This window comes from Protopterus annectens, chromosome 13.part0, assembly GCF_019279795.1.
Source record: "Protopterus annectens isolate FY-2018-M chromosome 13.part0, PAN1.0, whole genome shotgun sequence".
Lineage (NCBI taxonomy): Eukaryota > Metazoa > Chordata > Ceratodontiformes > Protopteridae > Protopterus > Protopterus annectens.
In genome coordinates, this window is record NC_056747.1 from 910427627 (window position 1) to 910448064 (window position 20438).

The 20438-nt window shown below is 38.9% G+C and overlaps 1 protein-coding gene across 1 annotated transcript in view; it reads right to left on the reverse strand.

The window, feature by feature from the left end:
- Positions 1–19861, reverse strand: part of IFI35 (interferon induced protein 35) — a 504650-nt gene extending 484789 nt beyond the window's left edge. The window contains exon 1 of the mRNA XM_044054662.1: positions 19741–19861. The gene's annotated coding sequence lies outside the window, so the exon portion shown is untranslated. The remainder of the gene's footprint in view (positions 1–19740) is intronic.
- Between the last annotated feature and the right edge of the window lie 577 nt (positions 19862–20438).

Here is a 20438-nt window from a genome sequence, read left to right on the forward strand (position 1 = left end):
GTGCAACTTGAGCCGGTTATGGAAATAACACAGTTATGGAAAGCAGAAGTTCAAGTAGTCATCAAAAGAAAGAAGGAGTGCAGAAAAAATGGGAGATACAAAAGGCAGATCAGGTTAAAACGGAATGCTCGTTTGCTAACAGACTAAGTGAACGGTTGCAATAGCAAAGAGCAAGATATCACAGGCACTCTTCCAGCTTCTGGAAAATTATTCAGAGATTGCAAAAAGAAACTCTATTAGGTTGTGAGGCAAAGACAGAAAGGTAAAGAAGATAGTCAGACACCCTTCAGAAGGGATGCCAGCAACAACCTACACAGGACATCAAAGGCAGATGTTAGGCATACATCCATCAGCTTCTGAATGAAGAAACCTTCACAGAAGCTGTAGTGCCCCAGAAACAGCCTAGAATGAAAGAAAAGGATTCCACCCCAGAAGAAATAAGAACAGCACTAAGGAAAATGAAGTCAGAGAAAGCAGTAGGCCTGGATGAAATAATGGCAGATATGATCAAGTTATAAAACAACAAATTGGAGGATGAGGCTGTATCAAAAGACGAACTGCACCACTTTAGCGTAAACACTTAAATCAACGCTTTCATCCGTAGACTTCATCAGAAATACAAAACTCATACAAAATACCAATTATATATACTTTAAAAAACAATTAATCCATTAACACACTAATTAAAACAATTGTTAAATCATTAATTTTCTATTAGTTAGAAAAACATTTGATGTTAATTAGGTCATCCAAGCCCAGGAAATTATCTGCTCCCAACCTCAGTTGCCATAGTATTTCCTTTCTTTCCACTTTATTTTTAATGCCCCCCCCCCCACCATCATCCATAACTTGTTCAAGGATCGCAAAAGAATATTTTTTATGTGCTTCACATGATTGTGTATGTCTTAGAGCGTTATTGATGTCCTTCATTTTAATAGCATAACAATGCTCCCTTATTCTTTTATTTAAACTTCTGGTGGTCATTCCTATATAGTATGAGGGACATCCTGAACATAACGCTAAGTATACTACATTATTGGTGTTACAGCTAAATCTACCAGGTATTTTAATCATGTAGAATAAATGTTCTAAACAAATATAAGGCCGAAATATGCATATCCACAGCTAGTAGTGTTTGGCTTTATTGGCCTGAAATTGTCCAGTAAAACGACGAAACAAATCATGGGCACTCAGAATAGCCAATTAGCTGAAACAACTGATGTTCATAAGGATAATTTGCATATATCCCATGTGCCTCTGATACAAGAGGTTTGGGAGGTCACTCAGTGGAAGTTCTAGCTTTGCTGGAATTTTCATTTTGTTTTTACAGATTGGTTTTTCAGTGACCTTCTCACTCATTTTTTTAGTTTGTTGTTTGGGATATTTTTGCAGTGACAAGAGAACAACCGTATCACATCTAAAAAAGACCACGAGTCCTTTATGTAGGAAGGCAATTGCTGAACAAGTGGATTCAAAACTGAATCTAAAAACAAAAATTCCTTCTGTTAAACTCCCTGATATGATAAAGTTGTTGGGTGAGTTAAGGGGGAAGTGGCTGCAGAGGGTCCTCATAGCAGTATGGAGACAGAAAGCACACCGGATAACTAGACAATAAGCATACTAGTGCAAGTATACAAGAACAAAGGGGACATTCACATCTGTGGGCAATATAGAGGCATCGAATTCTTGTCACACTGCATGAATGTTTAACAGAGTGTAAATGATAAATGAATATGCAGAAAAGTAGAACGTAAGATGGGAGCTGAGAAATTTGGATTCTGACTAGTATGCAGCACAAATGACCAGTTGTTTTCAGTGACAGAGATAGTGGAGAAGAAAGAGACAAGGAGAGAATCCAACTGGGCATTTCGAAACTTCAAGAAAGTGAATGACAAGGTTCCAAGAAAGTGGAGTTGGGCAGTCTTTCGATGATTTGAAGTCTCAGAAATATTGGTAGAATTAGTGCAGGCTACATACAAGGACCCAATTATACAAGTAAGAACAGTGTTTGGAACTCACAGAGGGGTTTCCAGTGAGAGTGGTTGTGGGTGTGCATCAGGGTTCAGCTATGAGCCTACAGCTGTTCATACTGGTGATGAACTACATTAGCAAGCAGGTTGGAAGGGATTGATCAAGAAAGTTCCTGTATGCAGACAATGTGGTATTATAAGCAGACTCTGAAAATGAAATTTAGCAAGTGATAGGTGAATGGAATGCAAAACTGAAGGCACATAGGATGAAACTGGATACAGACAAAATAGTTGTAATGACAGCAAATGTGAGAAATCAGAAGAAGCCGAGAAGCGAGATAGAAGGGTAAATAGTGGAACAGATTAACAGATTCAAGTGTCTGGAAAGAGTGACTGAAGAGAAGGGAAGTCTGAATGGGAAGGGCAAAGCTACAATCAGAGGGGCTGCAGCCATCTGGCACAGACTGTCAGGAGTAGCGTGTGACAAAAGAATGCCAAAGAAGCTGCAAAGTAAGGTTTACAAAATAGTGATGCAACCAGTATTGCTGTATGGTATAAAAACATGGGCAATGAAGACAGAGCATTTGAGAAGGCTAAAGGTTATGGTGATTAAGTGCTTGATATGGGTGGTAGAATGCACACTTTTGGACAGTTGAAAAAATGAGGACATTAGAGCTGAAGGCCAAGTAGCTACAACTGTAGAGAAGGTCAAAGAGAAAAAGCTCTGTTTGAAAATAGGACCAGGCAAGGGATATCCTCCTTCCCGTTTGTTATTCTGCTTATACTTAGAGCCACTAGCAAAGAAAATACAAATTTGTGGGTATAAATGGTATAGTAATTAAGAAAAGTCAGCTTTGTTTGTAGGTGATATTACTCTTTACTTGATAAATACAGAATACTTTGAAACAATTTCAAGTCTTTTCAGGATATAAAGTTGATAAAACAAAGGCTGTAGCAGTAAATTATGTACCCACATATAAATTGGTTCAGTGATAGCCATGTTTACAAGGACATGATTAAATATAGTATTTAGATGTATGGATTAAAAAGAATTATGTCAGCTAAGGATATGTGGGACAAGACAACAAGATAATACAAAAACTTAAGAAACGAGAAGCTGTTGATTATGGATATAGATGGCAAGATACCAGTAATAAAAATGTTTTAATCCTTCCAGTTTTACATACAGATTTGGTATATTTGTATCAACCAGAGGAAAAATTGTGGATGATCTAAAAAACAATTGAATGAAATTATTTGGGAGAGGAAGAGGGCACAAGTTAAGTAGGATACATTGATTCTTCCCATTGATCACGGTAGTCTAGGATTAAATGATTTGAATGGATACTTTAGTGCTACACAGTTAAGGCTTACATGCATAACACAAGCATAAGGTTACAAAATCGAAGTAGAGAGGGAGGATGAAAAAACAGGAAGAAGTTAAAAAATGAGAGAGTAGAGCTTTGGCTGCAGATCTTTAAGGGGAATAACAACAGCCATACTGAATATTATATCCATAAATAGCAGAATGTATTCGAAGTATTGAGCCAAATGTGGAATGGAGAAAAGAGATGTTGCCAATAGGGATGACTGCAAGTAGGTACATAGATAATAGGCAAGCTGGAGTTCAATGGAGAAAGCTGGTCAAGGAACCAAAGTATTTATAGCAAACAATTAGAGAGGGAAAGGTAAAAGAGTGGGATGAGGCCAAGCAGAAGTTTGGGCTGCAGATTGAGATTGCTTTCCCTACCACAGGTGGTTGTTAGAATATAGGCAAAGAAAGGGAGACAGGGGAGTCCTACTTGAAAGAACAGCTAAAGGGAGACAGTGGAGTCCTACTTGAAAGAACAGCTAAAGGGAGACAGGGGAGTCCTACTTGAAAGAACAGCTCTGGTAGAGTTTTTAATCAAGCCTAGAACAGAATCTGCTGTTCAAATATAAATTAGTAGACAGGTGGTTGTTAGAATATAGGCAAAGAAAGGGAGACAGGGGAGTCCTACTTGAAAGAACAGCTAAAGGGAGACAGTGGAGTCCTACTTGAAAGAACAGCTAAAGGGAGACAGGGGAGTCCTACTTGAAAGAACAGCTCTGGTAGAGTTTTTAATCAAGCCTAGAACAGAATCTGCTGTTCAAATATAAATTAGTAGAGCATATAAAATACTTGATGCTTATAAGAATCAATCAAAGGAATCTAGAAAAAAGTGAGAAGATAGACTGAAAGCCAGTTTACAAAGGAACAATGAGAGAACATCTGTATGGCTCCTAAATATGTGACTAAGTAATTGTAATTTCTGACTGGAAGTTTTTGCATAGGTATTTTATACCCCAAGCAGACTTCAGAGAATTTTCCCTTAAGTAGGTAATTTGGACAGTTGGATGGAGAACAGGAGATTTATGCCTGGTTTGGCACCTGTTTCTCTAATGGACACAGGCAGCCTGTAAATGGTTCATCACCCAGGCCTCTGCTTGTAAATGTTTCACCTCCCAAGCCCCTGCTTCCAGTTATCAAGGGTACCAGAACTTGTCAGTGATTTGGGATGCTTGGCTAGGCTTAAAAAGGCCTTTGTGGTCATTAGCCTTGTAAACAACTATGACTCTAAGATTATTCTGGTTTGGGCACGTGTGCAGTAATGGATTGTGTGACACAAGACTTGTGACAGTCTGGCATGATTGCAGAAGAAGGTAGGAGTGTGGCATTGAATCGAGAGAGCTTGATGCGACACCCCCGACCCCATATAGAAAATGCAAAAAAAAGGGGTTGATGATGATGACAGTGTACACATGAATGTTTGTGGGTTATGGTCAAAGAAATTGTCAGTTAAGAGGATAGATTTAGTGTATGTGCATGTCCATGTGGGTTAGGATTAGAGTAAGGGCAAGGTACGAGGATAGATTTAGTGTATGTGCATGTCCATGTGGGTTAGATTAGAGTAAGGGCAAGGTACGAGGATAGATTTAGTGTATGTGCATGTCCATGTGGGTTAGGATTAGAGTAAGGGTAAGGTACGATGATAGATTTAGTGTATGTGCATGTCCATGTAGGTTAGGATTAGAGTAAGGGCAAGGTATGAGGATAGATTTAGTGTATGTGCATGTCCATGTGGGTTAGGATTAGAGTAAGGGCAAGGTACGAGGATAGATTTAGTGTATGTGCATGTTCATGTGGGTTAGGATTAGAGTAAGGGTAAGGAACGAGGATAGATTTAGTGGTGTGTGTGTGTAGTGAGTATCTGAATTGTCTTGTGTAGTGGAAGTGTTATGGAAAGATTTTTTTAACGTAAGGTGCACAGTTAGGGTTAGCATGCATTAATAAGGTGGAGTGAAGGGTGAAGTGAAGTCAAGAAGGTGGGACTGCATGAAAAACAAACACAAGATTCTTTTTTAGGAATAAGTGAGCTCATTGAGAAATGAATACATTTATTTCGTAAAAAAAAAAAAAACAGAAGAAACTCCTGCTAACTCACCAGGCGTAGAGATATGACGATCATTAGGAGATACAGAGATATTACTACACAGTCCGGATCTTCAAGCAAGGTTGTGGACTTCATGCCAAAGGCTTGTAACATTGGCTAGTAACTCTGTGTAACAAGTTCTTCATGGACAAATTAGATTCCTACCTGTGCAAAAGTTTGACAAGCTAGAATGAAATATTTTATAAGTTATTTTCTTAACTTCATGATCTATGGTTAATCCTCTTGGTCACATTAGAAAAAGATTTGTGGCAAAATAACATTTGCCAAGTACAGTGTAGTGTAACTGTTGTGTGCATTTTTGAGAGGTGATCGGTTCCCAGTTTACAAAGTCAATGCTGATAAGAAGAATCATAATTATTGAATTATCTGCAAGTGCTAGTGATACACAGCTGAATTTAAGTCATGAAAAGATGCAAAACAAGTGGTCACAGAAGAGTATACAGGAGCTATGAAATTAGGACTGTTACTTAGGACACAGTCTAGGACAGAGTGGTTGAAAACAAGGTGGCTGAATTTTGTGTGGCTGGTGACTAGCTGAGTAAATGGCAGTGTGTCAAGTTGTATTTCAAGGGCTTTTTTTGTTTTGCTGCAGTGTCTCACTAAACACAGAGTTTAAGTAGGATACCATACTGTCTGAAATACTTAGAATGGTCGAAACAGAAGCAAGGTTACACAGATCACCAAATGTTAAGTTTAAGATGGCAGCCAAAGATACACCAGCAGACTAGCCAGTTAGTTTCCTGCTCAGTTAATGTAGATATTTATGGGGGGGTGTGTGCTAAAGGGTATGCTCCACAACAATTCTAACACCTGCTCTTTGACTTTGAATAGACAATAAAAAAAAGAATCAATTGTTGCAGGAGTTATGTCTTCAGATTTCAGTCAGGATTAATGCTGTTGTTATCACGTCATGGTTATATTCATCACGTATGCTGTTAGTACTAAAAGTGGTGGACAGACCTTTCATATGGTGGGCAATACTGTGGAAAAGGAGTAGGATGAATTTGATATAATTCCTCAAAAAAAAGCACACAATAAGGAACAACATGATATGCACATTAGGGGCATGGTCACCTTGGGGCCATTGCATTGCAGTAATACCCTTCTATATGAAATGCTCAAGTCCGACCATCAGAAAGCAAAAGGCATTCTGGAATTATTTTCAGCATTAGAACTTATCTAAATGACAATGTAGACATGAAATTAATTTGTGGATTAGTTCTTTGGTAATATGGTAAGTGGTAAAAGTAAGACAAGCCCCCTGTACCCCCACTACTTATATATTCTAACTCCGAGATCGCACAAACAAAAACACAAATGAACCTCACACACACACACACATCTTACAGTCCCTCAAACACACACATAACAGTCACAACACACACTAAACCCCTAACCAGCATACTTACACACACAAACTTACCAAACTTAAACCCAAACATCCAAATACCGCACCACCAGAAGCAGAAATTCAAAATATCCGTGTTTCGGTATTTTGAATTTCGCACTTCTGCCAGTGTCGGAAATGTGAGTATGTGGCTTTGTAAGTTTGAAATACTGAAATTCGAGATTTTAGTATTTCAAATTTACAAAGTGGACCCAAAACCACACTACATGAACAACATACTAGCAGCAACAATAATTTAAAGAAAGACATAATATCTTACATCTTCCTTTTTACGAAGCAAAATCAAATCACCTTATGTGGTAGAACTTTGCAATACAGTTTAATAAAGTCTACAGATTTTATACTGCCTCATTGATATGGGCTTATACTTTTCCATAATGTTTGACACACACTGTTTTTTTACATGTTTTTTTTTTCCAGGTAGTATCTCACATTCCTGCTAGAAGCAGGAAGAACTCTGTGCTATTTGGTATTCAAATGTTATGCTAATTAGACATCTGGATTTTTTTTTTAGCTGGAAGTTCCTACTTTTCAAGGGCCTTTGTTCAATCTCTGCAGGCTGAGAGATATGCCGAGGCCGCCATTTTTAACTGAGAACAGCAGAACTACTTCTATAGAAGACTGAAGAAAAGAGGTGTCTAGTAGGTGTGCCTTTTTCTGTTCTGCTTTCATTTTTAGATACCTATAATTTATTTCCTCTCCTACTTCATCCCTAAATTTGTATTCCCTGTCTGTGGTACCAGAGTTATATCTATCTGTATCACTGTCACTGATGGTAATTCTATGGCTTGACTCACTTGATTATATCAGGGCAGTTATCACTGTGACCTCCATTCACATTCTCAAAGCGAAACTTCCTGCAACTCCATCAAAAAGTGGAAGGACTTCTTGTACAAGAGTGGCGCACGGCGACTGTGGTCCCACTTCATAAGGGCGGTGCCTCCACAGACCCTGGAAATTACCGCCCCATTAGCTTGACAAGCCTTATCTGCAAAGCCATGGAGAGGATCATAATGGAACTCATAAATAAAGACATAGGGAACTTGCAGACTTTGGATCCAACCCAGTTTGGCTTTGTCAAAGGCAGATCCTGCCTCTTAAACTTGGTTGACTTTTTCGAGACAGTCACCAAGGCCATTGATGAGGGAAAGGCAGTCCATACAGCCTACCTCGACCTGGCAAAGGCCTTCGACACAATACCCCACTCAGGTATCATCGAAAAACTCATCAGCTTGAATGTAAACCCATACATCACAAGATGGGTTGCAAACTGGCTAAGTGACAGAACCCACAGGGTCAGAGTTGCTGGAGCCATGTCAGACTCAAAGCCTGTTACAAGTGGTGTCCCACAGGGCTCAGTCCTGGGTCCACTCTTGGTTGGCATCTACTTTTCTGAAGTACAAGCAAACACAGGAGAGTTATGGCTGACAAAGTTTGCAGATGACTGCAAACTGGGCGCCATAGTCGAAAACACATCTGACACAGATATCCTCCAGAAGGGCCTCACAGAAATGGATAACTGGTGCCAGAGCCATGGCCTGAAGTTAAACGCCAAAAAATGCATAGTCATACCCTTCGGGAAAAACAAGGTTACCCCTAGCTACCATATAGGTGGCAATCCACTGAGCACAGAAAAGTCATCAGGGTCTGGGGACCCAGGTTGACAGTAGCCTTCGCTTGACACTCATGTTGCTAAAGTAGTTAGGAAAACCTTCTATATCGCCCACCTGATCATGTAGGGATTCACATCTAGATCAAGGGAGGTCATCGTCCCCTGTACTCATCACTCATTAGACCTATGATTGAGTACAATGCCCCGTTCGAATGTATCTGACCAGACACCTGCTGCAGCTTGAAAGGCCCCAAAAGTTCCTCACCAAAAGGATAAAGGGTCTCAAAAATATGTCTTATGCTGCCCGACTGAAAGAACTCCAGCTCTATTCAGTCTCATACCGCTTGCTCAGAGGTGACCTGTGCCTGACATATAAGGCCATGTCAAACCCAGATTTGATGAATATGCTTCACCTCAAAAATCTAGATCCCTCAGAACCACAAGGGCGGAGACTTAAACCTTGACACGGTTATAAATAGAACGTGCTGGAGGGACAGATTCATCACCCAGAGACTCCCTATGCTGTGGAACAAAATCCCGGTACATGTGAGGCAGAGCACCTCTCTGGCCTTGTTCAAGAGGAATCTTGACCAATGGATGGGAGATTGCAGATATACCCCAGGGATTACTTCAGTGTCACTGCTTGACAGAGGCACAGCAAAATGATAGGCATAGTTTTTATTCAAACTAAAGGGGTGGCGAAAGCCACATAACTATGGGCTAGGCTTATAAATGCCCTTGGGCAGATAGCCTAGTATGAACCTATGAACCTATGAACCTATGAACAAAGTATGAGTCAGAGACAAACATTTGAGTCTAAATCTCTCAGTAATAGAAACAGTTATGTACTTGTTTTCTGTGTTACAAAGTCAATGAATGACTAAAAAAAACAAGGGAGTCTAGTAATCAAAGAATCTGTTTGCTGTGTAATTGTCTGAATTGGAGGGTACATGTGAGCTCTGGTTAAACAGTTGTTCTTTCAGACCTGCAGGCGGATAGAGCGCCAGGGCTTAACAGTGTTTTACCACTAAAGCCTGTTCTTAGAGGGCGTAGACCCTGGAAGTTGAGTTGATTGGTCCCTCTAGAGGGTATGTGTGTTGTATTGTGTTTTAATTGGTTAAATGTGGTGTTTTAAATATGTTTGTGTTTTACAGTGTCATGGATTTGAAAAAAACAGTTAGATTACTCGAAAGCGCTTATCCTGGTTATTAAAAGTTTTATTCATATTCTGCTGTGGTGGATCCTTTGGGTTTTGTTGCTGCTGTATTTGTTTCTGGTGCTTCTGGTTTGTCTGTTTGATTCCTATATTTTTAACTGGAATTCCATATAAATCTTTGTTCTTTTCAAAATAGACTTTAAATTTCTATTATTCTTATAAACAAACCTAGGCTGTTGTCCCAGCTGATTAAATAGTCCAAAAGTGCCAAACACAGAGTTCCAATGAGTGTTAAAGGAATACATGTCTCTATTAAATTCAATCACAAATGCTTGTGATGAATCATTTTTATTTTGTTGATTTTTAACTTAACCAAAATATTAGATTGACATAAAAGCTTACCATATTCAATGTCTCTATTCTCAGTCATCCATTTGTTAAGGTCATGCAGCTTCTCATTTGGATATCCTCAGTCCTTGAACAAACTACACAGTTTAGTAGCTTCTTCATCAAAAGTACAGTCATTGGATACCAGCCTACTTAACCTGATTAACTGCCCTTTGACTAAATTTCTTTTTTGTCACAAAGGGTGTTGACTGTCAAAATGGAAGTAAGCATTAGAAAAGGTATCCTTCCTATAAATATTAGACTCATACCTACCAGCCCCAAAGTTCTTATACACAGTAATGTCCAAAGAATTAATAGAAAAATCATTCAGCTGGCAGGCAAAATTCAAAAAATTGGTGGAGTGGTTGAGAAAATCCATAAACAATACCAAGTCATTGGCATTACTTTTCCACAAAATAAAAATGGCATCCAGGTACCACAAATAAGTTTCAATCATGGAAGAAAAAGGCAAATTGAAAAGCGTAGTGGTCTCCCAATATCACAAAACTTTATTTATAAAACTAGGGGCTGAAGCTGCTCTCATTGCTACAATCCTATGTTGTTTGCAATATTCACCTGCATAATACACAAAATTATTTGTAAGGACCATTTCCATGCACTGAAAAACTAAATTGATGTCAGAATTGTTTAAATCAGTAGATGTGACCATTGCTTTAAAAAACCATTCAAGCCCTTGTTCATGAGGGATAACTGAAAAAATATCTTTGATATCAATAGTGATAAATAATCCCTCAGGTAGAAAAGCGATACTAGCTAATGTTTCAAGAAAGTGGCAAGAGCCATTAAGATGATGTTTTTTCCCCCATTAAAAAAAAGAAAAATTTGAAATTGTTAACATATCTAGCCCTAACAGTTCTGTCTTAGAGCCTGCTGGTGCCACTATAGGTCTTAAGGGAGGTCTATTACCGATTTATGGATTTTAAGGATTCTGAAAAATTGCCAGAATCCTAAGATTTTTAACCACAAAAAATTCTCCAATTTTGCATGGCAGGTCATAAGTAATAACAATATCTCCAGATCTAGATTTATGCCATGATAGACGATGTTAATCTCATTCTGAGAAATGTCAGTGAAGAATTCACTGTTGTTTAAATAATTCAGCATCTTGGAGGAATACAAATAACGATACAGAATTATGACCCCCCCCATCCTTATCGAGCTTCATAATCCGCAAATTTCTTTTTAATGGATGGTTTTATGTTTATATTGATTGGTTATTATTGTTTTTACTGTACACAATAATTTATGTATTGTCTGTGTGCGTGTACCTTTTTAAATTTTTTTTTTAAGGGTTGGCATCTTTAAAGGTTTTTAAATGGAACAAGGAAGCAGTTACTTAAAACAGAGGACGTTCTGCACACTGGGGAATGAAAGCGCTCAATTTTCAATAAAATCCATATTTGTGGCATTCAGTGCAGCATTCTTTTACTAGTTTTAAGGGTTACACAACCAGTAAACTTAAGACCACTGAGGTGCTAACAAAAGCAAAATTACACAGAAATGCAACTAGCTAGCTATTGTGGTACCTGGTGCTATCTCCTAATCCGGCTCCCTCCTTAACTTTAAGATGAGGAGCAATCTGGTGCTCCTCATTAAGGTCTGTTGATCTATGCTTCTCAGCTATTAGGAACAAAAAAAAAATCATATTCTGCATTTTTAAACTGTAGCAAACTGCTTGTTACATTTGTAACAACAAGATGCTACATATTATGCCACACAGTGGTGCGCTAATGCATTTCAGTTTAGACCACAAATGCAATTCACTTAAGACCGAGCACCATGTGCTAATAGTTCCCCCAATACTTTGCCGTGAGAGCAGTTGCTCCCTTCTTTCCACTCCAGCTATCCTTTTGTAATTGCATACCTTTTCCAGAAATCTTTTGTATTTAACTGTGACATGTTTAACAGTTACACAGACGCATGACATTCCATACAATAAACAGCCAAGTGATCAGTCTTGCAATCCATACAACTAGCAGTACAAATCTGTGACATGACCACCTTCACTGAAAACAAACCTCTTAAATGACTGCACTAACACAAAACACCAGCTAAAATATGTATACTTAAAACTCTATGGAATAAAATTCTACTTTCAGTTTTTAATTGAGAGTAAGAAAACATGTTTTGTGCAAGATATTCTGTTCAGACAATATACAATTACAAGGTGTTGGACTGACACTTGGTTTGACTTGACAAAAAGCTAACAAACTTTAGAGACCATGGTCAGACTTAAAACAGCGGAGGACTCTTTAGTTAGTAGAAAAAACATCTGCTATTTTGTCTTGAGAAAGACAGAAAGAAAGCCATGTAATCAACAATTTCCAAGCAAAAACGTAACTAAAACAGCTGTACCATCAAATCAAAACATTCATTACACATTATAGTTACACACCCAGCTAGTGCTTTTTTGCACTAGATGGTACCCTATATTCTTTTTCCTTTTTAGCATTGCTCTGGAACTCTTGATTACGTCAGTAAAAAACATAGGGTTTCTCTTTATGACACTTTGGGTGTAGGTTGAAGGTTTAGAGGCATACACAAACAGGAGTTAGATGATCTGATGCACCATACAGAACAGTTTTAACTTCACAATGGCATATCTGCAGATCACCTCAACAAGCACACACATTTAAGAAGTTTAACAGTCAGTTCCACTTTGTTTTTTGTTTTTTATTTTATCTTCTACTTCAGATGCAGAGTTACTGCATGCAGCAAATTCAGGCAGACCAAGTATTCACTGCCACTTACAGACACACAAGAATCTCCTTACCTCCCTCGCACTCATCTGCTACTGGGAACTGATGCCTTGCAATGCTTAAGCTACAACTAATCTTCAGTCTGCAGCACAAGAAACAAGTAATGAAAACACCAGCAATTGCTCCTTATCCTGGCTTATGGTAGTGACGCACCAACCACTTTACAATAGTCTAGGCACCCTGGAGGTATTTTGTGAATTCACCACAGCAGTGTAAAACACCTACAAAGTCTGGTCTGCCATTGGTCCCCTTTAACTACAATGAGCTCCACGAAATTGATCTCTCATTCACTGTAAAACTTCACCAATGAAACAGTGGAAATCAGTTGTCTACAGTCAAAGCACAGCCACAGAGCAGATGGTCTTAAGGACTGAAATTAGAACTTTCCACCAAATGTGGAGCAATTGAGAGTCAATTAAGTAATTATTCTCATGACACTTATTCTCTTAGTAAAATAATGCAGAACCCTTTCTAATTTGTTGAGCCATTTGACACCACATAGACAGAATGACAACCCACATTCTATATGGGGGTCTAATTAATGATCTAAATAAAAGTAGCACAATGCCCACATTCCTGGATGACACTGCACAAAAGACGTCACACACCACAAGATGACATATCCTAATAAATGGATTAATGTATGGTTTAAAACATTAGTTACTTATTCACAAGGGCACTAAGATATTTAACAACTTCAACTGAATACATCATCTTTGTATTAATAGTCTGCAGGTAGATATTATTATTCCGCCAAAGTGAATAACCACAGACTTTTTTGGCACTGAATGCATAACTGTTCAATACTCTCCACCCAAATACTTAATCTAAATAATCTTGTAATAACTTCTGATCTTCCAAGGTAGTTACCACCAATCCTATTACAAAAATGGACCCAATGCTACACCTTAGGGCACATATTTTTGCACCTTCCTTCTTTTGCAAAATGCATATTTACTCTGACTCTACACTCTGAGCCCCGGCCATAATCTAGGTACATATGAGTTAACATTTAATAAACAATGTCTACTGCTCCCAGAAAACAATATAAAACCAAAAAGTTCAGCAGAAAGTTCAGCAGCAATGAAAAAAGACCTGGACCACAAATCCTTTACCGCTTTTGTTCGTTTAATTCAATAACCACAAATTTCTTAGTTTGTGGTTATTGAATTAAACGAACGAAAGCGCTAAAGGATTTGTGGTCCGGCTCTTTTTTCATTGCTGCTGAACATTTTGGTTTTAACATTTAATAACTTTTAAGTCTCCCAAAGGCTTGAGTACATATACATATATGGGTTCACTACTAAATCTCGAATTACGGAATCTCGAGACTCTGAAGCCCAAAGACCAGAATCTCAAGATTCCATAATATCGAAATTAAAAAAAACATTTATAAGGTATATGCAGGGGGGCAAACCCCCCTGCACCCCCCCACCCCCTACATTTAAATATACCAACTCCGAGATCGCACTACAGTGGAGTGAACGGCAAAATTTCCGTTTCGCTCTGCACGGTACTATTTTGCCGTTCACTCCACTGTGGTGCGATATCGGAGTTGGTATATTTAAGTTGCAGGGTGTGCAGGCTTGCCCCCCTGCATATGCTTTAAAAAGTGTTTTTTTTTTAATTTCAATATTACGGAATCTCAAGATTCCGTAATTCGAGATTTAGTAGTGAACCCACATATATACGTATATAGACAGATAAGACAATGTGGATTGGAGAAAACAGCTTTTGAAAGTCAAATATTAACTGGTACTTTTTCATCTAAAGCATCAAACACATTAGTAAAAATTCAGTTGTTAGTTTTGCAAGACTGACTAGATATAAATCCATGCTGACCAAAATCAAGACTTGGGCACAATCTTGAAGGCATTCTGGTTAACAGAGTCCTTTCAAAATACTTCCCTAGAATACATGTAGGGATTATTACAACTTACCACAGTACCTGCATTACTGCCAATGAGAACAGAAACAGCTACTGCCTCCTGCTGTGTCTCAGGGTCATAAGAGGCCTTTGAAGATTTCGGAAACAGATATGTCAGATGGGGAGAACAGTGTTTTTAATTTTACTCAGAAAATACCAATTGAGGCCATCTGGCCCAAACACTGAATCAGATCTTATTTTACTGAGTGGTAACAATGCCCAAAAGTACTAGCTCCCTAAAACAGTCCCAGCGAAGGCATTAACACTTAACAATTCAACTATATTTTTTCTTGCCAGAGACAATAGTATTTCCAGCCTTTGTTCTTTTTTTTTTTTTGCACCCAACTGATATGTTTAAGAGTGATTCATTTATTACCTTCAGTGTAGTTAGCCTATTTTGTTTCATATCTTGCCTTGGCTGAATATATTATGCTTCTAAGGTTACATCTCAGTTTCTTGTAGCTCTCACTGTTTTTACTTGATAGAAATTTCTTGCAAATTATCTACTAATGATGTACAGCTACCTTTACAGATGCCCAAAGGGAGACATATTTTACAGAAACGTGAAACATTCCTAGACAAACCATACCTACAACCAGTGCAAAGGACTAGACTTCACTTTTTTGACAAAAAAAGCTTACTAACATTATTTTAGATGTAAAAAATTTTCTTTATGAAATGTAAATTAAATGTGGAAAAATATAGCACAGTTCATTTTGGTAAACAAAACATTTTCACATACTATATAGGTGATATACCCCCTCCAACTGGACATTGTCATAAGGGATTTCTTATTATTTGACATTCATGTCTCCACAGTAGATCAGAAAGCCATCTGTCTAGCTCATCTAATTTCTAAAGGCATCTCAACTAAACCCAGAGTCTTAATTCCCCTTTACTCTTACCACATCATACCCACCATTTGAGTATAATGTACTTTTTGGCATGTCTAAGCATATCATTCAATGACAGACCTCAAAGTTTCATAACTAAACATCAGTGGCCACAAAAACCTTAGTTGTTAGCACAGTCTGGCAGCCCTCTCTCTTTATTCTTTCTCTTATAGATCCCTCCAGACAGATGTGCCTCTAACCTTTTGAGCCATGAAAGATCCAACTCTCTTTGACCATCTATTCCTTCCCAAACAAATGGTACCTCAAATACCTGGTTAAAGGAATTATATCTTCAGGAACAAATGAGACACATTGCTGTGATAGATTCATATTCCTCACCTCTGGAACAAACATTAAGTACATGTCAAACAGAGTAGTACCCTTGTCACCTTCAAGGTAAACCTAGATAAATGGATGGGCAGCCTTAAATTCTCCCCTGGCCTATCTTGTCATCTCTCCTTGAGTCTAGAGGAACTTCTGAATTTTTTTTTGGCTAAGCTTGTAATGGTCTGCAGACTGATTACCTAGTACTTACTGGCCCACTCCTTGCCATCCAAATCCCGCTGGCTGAGCCCATGGGGGTTTCTTGAGCAGGAACAAATGGGCCACAGCACACTCACCTGCCCAGGAGTTCTTGGCTCCCATGACTGTGAAACAAATGGGCAAAAAATCTCCACTTTACTGACTCTACCAGAAAACACGTAGCTCTTGTGTGGAGTATCCACCCTCACCAGTCTTCACTGTACTGAACTCTCTAAACTAGAACAAATTTATAACAAAATTGCTAAATTGGCCAGCAGCTCATCATCCAGTCCCATCACTGCAAAACAATCCAGCAACTTAACTAGTTTGAATTTTCTAAAATCTTTGATTACCTGAAACAACCTCACAAAATACTACACATTTCTAACAAATGCCCCTCACTAGCACCAGTCCTGTTCTGGTACTCTCTTTCCTGTGCTCTTAGATCAAACAACTTTCTTGCCAGCTTAACCTCAACAAATAACTCACATGGTGATGGTCTCTATTGTTGTTACACAGTCATACAGTGGAAAATTTCTTTGTGAAACTTCAATCTGTCTTATAATTAAAAAAAACTTTTAATAAACAGGATAGGTAACTACTCATCCTCAAAAGGGTTAACATTTTCTTCTAAGTGCTAATTATTTTTATTTTCTCCATACAGCCTTTTTGTTACCAGGATAACATAACCAGCAGTGTCAGTGGTACAACAGGGAGCATACACTCACTTTTGGAATACCACAAGGCTGTGAGTTCTATTTCCACACCAGCTGACTGAATTGAACTGATGACACTGTAATGCAGCATTTGGGGGTACTGCTCTCTTGAGTGTGTTGTCCTTCAGAAGAGACATTAAACTGATGTCCCAACTGCTTGAGTTAGCGCTAGCTCAGGTGGCTATAAAAGATCCTACAGCACCTACTGAAAAGTACAGGAAGTTCCCAGATGTTGTGGTTAAATTTCCCTTAGCAGTAGCATAAATACCACCTCAGGTCTCCCCAAAATAGAGTCCATTATCATAGTGAGACTTACTCAGTCACAGAATAAATAAAGGGATATCTACTTCATGTAGACACATTATCTTTTTTCTCTTACTTTTTCCATCTAATTTTCTTATACCACTTCCAACTTTTTACTTCCTCCATTTTAGTTCCTTATTCCACTGCTAGCCTTTCCCAGACTTATTTTTCTCACATTTCTCTATTATTCTCTTTGCTCACTTTCCACCCTATCATCAAACTACTTTTTACTGTCAATTTTATATTATTTTACTCCCTCACAAACACCTCTTCTCTTATAGGTTCATAGGAGATTACTAGGCCAACAGCTCAATAGCCCTTACATGCCTAGCCATTATTACCAGATTTTCAATCTCCAATGGCTAGAGGATGGCCTAGGTTTGTGCTTATGCCTTTGAGTATTTTACGGACTACTCCTGAACATAAGGGACATGGGTGCCACACCAGGACAGAAAATAAGACTCCCCATCCATTGATCCAAACTGTTTGAAGAGGGTCATGGAAGGGCTCTGCTTTTTGTGAATAGGAAGCCTATTCCAGAGAAGGGGTAATCTGAGAGACACACATTTGTCTCTCCAGCATGTTTTGTTCATGTCACAGACCAGGTTTAGATCCTTTGACTGAGTGGACCTCGTGTAGTTTTTCTTGCAAATGTGTAGCAGTTCCATCGGTGCTGGATTTCAGAGTGCCTTGTCAGTTAGGCATGGATCACCCCTTAATAGTCAACAGGAGACAGAGTAAATGAATACAGCCTTAAGTCGATCTGTATAGGACATGTTGTTTATACCCTGCATTTTTTTGTAAGCAACCTCTGAGGCCACTCCAGCTGTTGCAAGTGCCTAGTGAAGTATATGCCAAAAGGTGCACTGTACTCTATTATTGGTCTGATGAGGGCCAAGTACAGTGGGACTATAACTTCCTTACATATTTATTTGGATTAGACTAAGGTGATTCGTAAATCTGATCAGTTGTTTGTTTCTTTTCATCCTAGATCTTGGTTTAGCTGTATCCAAGCAAACTATTTCTTCTTGAATTTCTAAGGCAATTTCCTTTTGTTACATGTTTCATGGCAAGAGTCTTCCTTCTTCAGTCAAGGCTCATTCTACTAGAGTGGTGGTTTCTTCTGCTGCTTTTTTCAAGTTTTTTTGAAGGGTTTAGGTACCAATTCTATTCTTAAAGCAGCTACCTGGTCTTCTGTGCTTACCTTTACTAAACACTAGAAGTTGGATGGTATCTCTAGAGCTACGGCTGGTTTTGCTACTGCCATTCTCCATGGCTTCTTAAGGGACTCTTCTTCTCCTTCCCCCTCCCAAGTTTCCTCTTGTGCTGTTGCGGTCTCCCAAAAGTTATGAATACTGCAGCAGTGAAGGTAAGGACATAGTACAGGTGTATAAAATCTTACCATAACGGTAGATGTCCTTGCCTTCACCGCTGCAGTATTCGCTCCCTCCCTCCTTACCTCTAATCCTTTCCTTCCTGGATCTAAAGGTTCACTCTTGGGTTCCTTGGACTGGTGTTCCTACTGGGGCAATCAGTTCTGCTTACGGTAAGCCAGAACGCCACCTTTATGCCCTACGGTATACAAGGAGTGTTTGAGTAATATTCAGGCATGCCTTTTAAATGCAATAGGAAGTCTTTGGTATACTAGCTGGACCACGGTCTTCCATGGCAGGGAATCCTGAAGGCTAGGAATATGGCTTTGTACTGCACTTTGAATGTAAGGACATCAGCTGTTACTATTTTCGACTATCACCAACATATGACACTAGTACGGTTGGCGCTGTACAGGGGATATATATACTTAGGGGCTTCAGTTGTCACCAATAAGTGATGCTACTGTGCTTCAAGGGTCAAACTTACTGACATTTTAAACGCAAACATTAACAGACTTTTTAATATAGGACTTGTATGTTTTTTTTCCAGTTTTCAATCTGCATTATTGTAAAATTAATAAATAAGCAATTGTTGGGAAATAGCTTTAAAAGTAGCAAGTGTACTTCTCTGTGATTGTAAATACGGTAATGCTGGCTAGCTATTTCAACCTAATGCCCTTGTGAGTTGCACACACTGTATTACGGGAAATCGAAACCAAGACTGCTTGGGTAGATTATCAGCAACAACGCAGAGCTATAATGTGAAGACGTGGAAAGCAGGAAGGCTGATATTGCAGTTTGCAAGGAAAGCTCAACGTTAACACAAACACACACGACAAAAAAAAAAATACACAACAATGCGCTTCCGAGAAATTATCTGATTTATACCAAACACCATGCTGCATTCAGTCATACAGATTCACTGTATCCATTACACTGAATTATGTGTTCGCCAACACTGCAGTAATTGATTTTCCCCAAGTATAAACAAGAGTTGAACTTGAAATGAACCAGATTATGTGATTACTGACACTAACACTCCTCTAAAGACAGAGTTCTGCGGCCCTCCTCCACATACTAGTCAAACATATAAACAAATTTCCAACAGGAAGTGTATCTCTGCCCGGACAAAATATCAGCCACTATATTTTGGAAACGGTGGTCCATCAAGTTACACTTTTTAAAACTGCGATCCCCCAACACCGACTGCTCTCACTCACCTGCTTGTTCGGATCCCCTACGTCTGCAGATCAAAAGCAGCTACCAGCTTTGGATACGACTTGTTTCACTTTTGGTTTGAGTTTATAAGGAAAACAAAACTACCAGCACGCCGGCAGGTGGACCGGTAGGCGGTGACTGACTAATAATTTGAGGCACTAAGTTTACTGTAGTAGGTGTTTGTGTGGATGGGGAGTGCATTTTCCGTATCTAGCTATATTGATATGTATTTAGATATCATACCCCAAAAATCGTTCTTGATTTTGACTCATATTTTAGCTCTGTTCCTCTTAATTCCTCCTAAAACTGGTGGGTTTTAGAGAAAAGGTGGTGGATGACTGTCATATGTTCGTTGGTTTGTGCTAGGCTAAGGACCACCAAGGTCTTTATAAGCCTAGCGGTACAACCCCGGTTTTGTCCCTCAGTACATTGGAATTCTATATGCTGGGGGCATGTTAGTAAGGCGGGGGGGGGGGGGTAAATTAGTTTGGGATTAGTTAACTTACTATTTATTTGCCTCTGTTCTTCAGAGGCATGGGGGTCATACCCCCATGGGCAAGGTTTGGCTTGAGAATGGCACAGGGATGAACTCAGCTTCACCTGGATGGGGAGTCTGTTCCATAATGCGGGGATCCTCTAAGACACATATCAATCTGTCCAGCTGGGGGGGGGGGTAAGTTGGTTTGGGATTAGTTAACTT